The 5,174-nt window shown below is 42.3% G+C and overlaps 1 long non-coding RNA gene across 2 annotated transcripts; it reads left to right on the top strand.

Moving 5' to 3' along the window:
* The first annotated feature begins 287 nt into the window (after positions 1 to 287).
* On the top strand, positions 288 to 2,649 carry LOC107782314 (uncharacterized). Of its 2 annotated transcripts, XR_001647215.2 has the most exons (4): positions 288 to 702; positions 787 to 921; positions 1,000 to 1,655; positions 1,720 to 2,649. It is a non-coding gene; the product is annotated as an uncharacterized LOC107782314 (long non-coding RNA). The 2 variants fall into 2 exon arrangements; XR_001647211.2 differs by having other exon boundaries at positions 297 to 921.
* Positions 2,650 to 5,174: the final 2,525 nt, after the last annotated feature.

The following is a 5,174-nucleotide window of genomic DNA, read 5'->3' as shown; positions in this document are numbered from 1 at the left end:
GTCGCTAGTTTAATAAAATAAATAAATAATTGAATAAAAAAGTGACCAACATTGGTCTCTAGTTTCCAGATTTTAAAATATAATATTTGGATTAGAGACCAAAGTTGGTCGGTTTTTAATGATTAATAATAAATAAATAAAAAACGTATATATTTACAGACCAACTTTGGTCGCCAAATTTATATTATTAAATTAATAAAGCGACCAAAGTTGGTCTCTATAGTCAATATCCGGAAAAATTGGTCCATTTAGTTTAGAGACCAAAGTTGGTCGCTAATTAGCGACCAACTTTGGTCCCTAAATAAAAGGGACCATCAATATAGCTACCAGGCCCCTGTGGTCGCTTTTTAGCCCAATAGCAACCAATTCTGGTCGCTTTTTGCGATCGTTTTTCCCCGGATTTCTAATAGTGTCTGCCTCCAATGCAAGGTGTGCCTAGCACAAGTCGGCCCCGCCATCTAGAGGGTGGTCGTTCGCCTTCGTTTTTCTATACGAAGGCACGTCTTCCTCTCACTCTTGAGCACCGTATTAGCCTCAGAAAACCCAAGATCTTTATGAGTGGTGTTTTTATGCTGTCTAGCCACGGAGGCAATAACATTCTTACCAATACTGACGATGACAACAACCTGGGTTAGTTGATCCCAATTTTTGACATTATCCTATAAAGACAAAGACTATATTCGAAGTCTTAGAACGACACTGGTATGTGTTCTGCTTCCTTCCTCCAATCATTACTTTATTTTACGCTCAGTACGCTTATTCACCCCTCTTTTTTTGATTTCACAGTCCAATACTGGGCCTGAGGTCGTCATCCCCGATCTACTTGTCTAGATATAGGTCTTTCTAGATCTCCTTGGACTGAACGTTCCGGAAGACCCGTCCTAGTGGCCAAAATCACCGTGTGGAAGCCCAAGCCTCAGGGTAAGCGTAATTTTTTGCTTCCATACTTTGATCCTCCTTTATCAATTTGGGTTCTGACTTCTCTTTACCTTTTTGCAGGGCTTCTAACCAAGAAAGTCCCTCACGGGGTGACTAAGCCCCTGATGCTCGGGGATATGGCTAAGGGGATCAAGAAGAGGCCCGACTCTTCTACTGCTCGCTTTGCTGCCCTTTCCAAGAGACGAAAGACAAAAAAGTTGAAACAACCCGATTCTGCTGAGGGGGATGATGTATTGGTCCAGAGGGTGAGGACCCAAGAAGTTCGTTCTCGCCTCGTGTATGAAGGGGATAACGCCATGACTAATAACACCATGATCGATGCGGGAGACAGCGAGGACGTAGCTCCCGCTACTACTATCACGACCTTATCTTCGAAGTTTGACCTAATAAGGTGGAGATCCCTACCTTGATCGATCCTTCGACTGCCGATTGAGACTGAGTAAATTTCGCACTGGATACTTAGAGTTCCGAACAATCGGCATCCCCATTCCCTCTGTGCTCTCCCCAAATATTTCTACACCAGAACAGGGAGGGCCTTCATCTGACTGGGTATGTAGCTTGTCGATCTCCGGTCCCTTGAGAGGACATGTTCTCTTGCTATGCTGGTCCAGCGTACCATCCAAATAGCAGGCCCTTCTAGGATTGAATACCAAGAGCATTTGAGCGAGATGTCGACTGAAGATCTCCTGAACAAGTCGGTGCACACTACACTGAAGGTAACATACTCCCTTTTTGATGCATTCATGCTCCTACTCCATTTATAACTCCTTCTTTCCACAGATCCACTCATCTTCTACTATGATTCTCCGTAATTATCACGCTGAGAAGGCAAAATGGCTTAAGGGGATGGAGGAGCTAAAGTCTTGTCTATTAGCTCGTGAGCAAGAACTTCTCGCAGAGAAGTAAGAGACAGAGGCCCGCGGACGACAGCTTGCTGAGGCTTGGGAAGCCATTTCCACAAAGAAGCTACATGCTCTAGAATTCAAGGGCAAGCTTGCTACCTCAATCGCTCATGATTGTGATCTCTTTGGCAAGGTCCAATCTCATGAGCTAAAAGATTGTCTCCAGGAGCAGCGACAAGCTTTTCTTACAGAGGAGCTAAGCCGGCTCTAAGGAAGGCCCAAAAGCCTCAAGTTCGAGCTGCAAGCTTCCGCTACCCGAGAAATGAATTTTAAGCTCAGCTCAAATCTCGATAGGAGGATCTTCTGTTAAAAAATGCCCGGGAAGTAAAAATGGCTAATGCTGACGCCGAAAAAGGAGATCTTCTAAGTACTACAAGCCAGCTGAGCGCACGGAGGGTGGCACTGTAGGACGTTTATCTTTAACGCCGTAGATCCTGCTTAGAGGCTTAAGGAGGTCCGAGTCCTATAAGTCAATGCCTTGGCCGCCTTGGAACCCTACCAGAGTTCTTCGAAGGGCGATCTTGATTTGGAGAGCTCATCCGGCAAGAAAAGCAACACTATTAAAGAAATAGTGTTCGGCCACGTTCTCATCTCTCTGATCTAGGCCCTTCAATAACTGCCCATCAACCTCCGCAGGCACTTTCGGTCACTCCTAGTTATATCGAGTTTGCTTAGTCCTCCGTGGATGTCTGTATTTGTATATTTTTTGTTTGTATCTTTGGGTGCCCGGGTCAGACGTTTTAGACCCCTAATGCACAAATAATGTTTGCTCCCATTAAATAAAATTCAAAATTTTCTCGGTTGTGTATGTGATTGGTTGTGTTTATAATATCTACTTTCTTTTTGTGCTTTTCAGGCTTGTCCTCCTTTGTTCCTAACACTTAGCTTTATTTAAATGCTATTTTATCAAAAGCGAGCTAATAATTCTTTAGAAATGAAGGATGTGTACCGGTATTAGATGGAGCCTTGGAGTTTCCCTACCCGATCACTTAACACTTAACCGTGAAGGTTTTCCCGCTTTAACTTTCTTCTGTAATTATGTTCCAAGGAATGTACTCCAGGATTTTGGTGATAGCTTTGGTTGTCCTTAAAGTTCTTAAGCGTTCATACTTTAACTTTTGTTAAACAAGTTTTTAGACCAAATCCGGGTATGTGGCATCCGATGATGTTGTTATGATCGGGAATTACTCATCAGATTCATGAACAAGAACACTTAGCATAAGGATCGTTCCTCATTGACCCTCTTTCGGAACTGTATTGGGAAAAATTGCATTTATATATGCAAGTGACATGTTGAGACACGTGAACTGGTCAAATAGTCAAAGAATTATAATTAGTCAAGAGGCACGGGCAGCAGTAGAAACGAGCAAAGCCAAAGGAAGAGGCACTGGAGGACATTTGAAGGATTCAACGCCCGTACCTATTTAAATCATTTATCAAAAGGAATGGATCTGACCATAATAAAGAGCGCAAATACGGAATTCGACAGACATTAATTACTGGATACGTTAGAGAATTTGTATTGATTACAATGACTGTGTAACATAGCATTCAATGTCTTTAATTATTCATAATAGCCTCATTATGATTTGGAGGAAACGCATATCTTCAAGATACCTATAAAAGGGAGGTATCTGGTCACTTGTAAAGACAAGACACAATCGGAATATACTTTGATTCACTTGCTTTTCTCCTGATTACACTCTGGTTACTCTAAATTACTTTCTTTTACATATTCTTTTGATTATCAGTAACCCGCGTTCTTCTAAATTCTAACTTTGACTGAAATTCTATTTTTTGGTTAAACAAATTAGTTCCGTTACCGGGAATCTGATAATCTATTTCCTTTTCACTTGACCTTCCTTGTTACATCAATTATGTCGAATAACAATGACAACACCCTAGGAAACCAAGAGAACCAACAAAGTCAGAGAGGCCCACAGAATATTAACATTCAAGTTCCAACTCCGCAGGACTCTCCACGGCAATCTCGTGAGGGTACTCCTGATGGATCTCAAATAAACGAGTATGCTCAATTTGAAAATGCTGAAGCTGTTGATGAAGCTTTGAAGAAATTAATTACTGCTCAGGTCAACAAAGCTGTTGAGGCACTTGTTAACCAGTTACCTGTTGCAACACCCACACCTTCTCCAAATAATAACACTATAGAAAACCCTCGTTCCGGGCTTGTTAACTCAGGCAGCGGTGGAACTCCCAGTAAACCGCAGGAGAGAGAACCAGGTAATGTAATTAATTCTGATTTACAAAATTTAGTACTAACCTTGCAGAGACAGCTCAAGGAGCAAAGTGAACGCATAGAGCATATACCCGGGGTGCCGCCCATAATCAAAGGGGTAGACATGGACAGATATTCGCAACAACCCTGGAAGCCAAGTGCTGCCCCACTCCCAATTCCAAAAAAGTTCAAAATGCCTGACATTCCAAAGTATGATGGAACAACAGACCCACGAGACCACGTGACTGCATTCACAATGGGCATAAAAGGCAATGATTTGACTAAGTAGGAGATCGAATCGGTATTAGTCAAGAAATTTGGTGAAACACTCACCAAAAGAGCACTAACATGGTATTCCCTTTTACCTGAAAATTCTATAAACTCTTTTGCTGAGATTGCAGATTCTTTCATCAAAGCACACTCGGGAGCCCAAAAAGTGGAAAAAAGAATGGAGGATATTTTCAAAATTAAGCAAGGAGATTCAGAATTGCTTAGAGACTTCGTGGACAGATTTCAACGCGAAAGAGTGACATTGCCGCGTGTACCTGATAACTGGGCAGCTATAGCATTCACAAGCAATTTGAATGAAAAAAGCTCGGAAGCTACGAGGAGACTCAAGGAAAGCCTTCGAGAATTTCCAGCTACAACGTGGAATGATGTTGATAACAGGTATAGCACGAAGTTGAGGATTGAGGAAGATACTGTTCCCCGATCTCAAAAAGAAGAAAGTATACGTTTAAGACGTGTAGAGATTGAAAAGAGATCGGGTAAAAACAGGTACGAGCCCTATATGGGACCTGCGGGGAAAGACTCGCGGTCAAAACAGGATAATCAAAGGCATGATCACAGATCAAGAAACAAAGAATCTGGTTCTTCATTAAGATTTAGGAACGAGCGAAACAACTATGAGTCACGGGATGATGATAGAAATTTAAAAGCGAGATGCGGAGGTTACAAATTCAACGTCAGCACCTCCGAGCTCGTAGCTGTTTTGAAAAGCATGGGAGATAAGGTTCGATGGCCAAAGGAAATGAGATCGAATCCAAACAGGCGCAACCCTGACCATTGGTGCGAGTTCCATAATGATCACGGGCATA

Source organism: Nicotiana tabacum, chromosome 7, assembly GCF_000715075.1.
Source record: "Nicotiana tabacum cultivar K326 chromosome 7, ASM71507v2, whole genome shotgun sequence".
In the NCBI taxonomy this organism is placed as follows: Eukaryota; Viridiplantae; Streptophyta; class Magnoliopsida; order Solanales; family Solanaceae; genus Nicotiana; species Nicotiana tabacum.
This window is presented reverse-complemented; position numbering and strand designations above follow the sequence as displayed.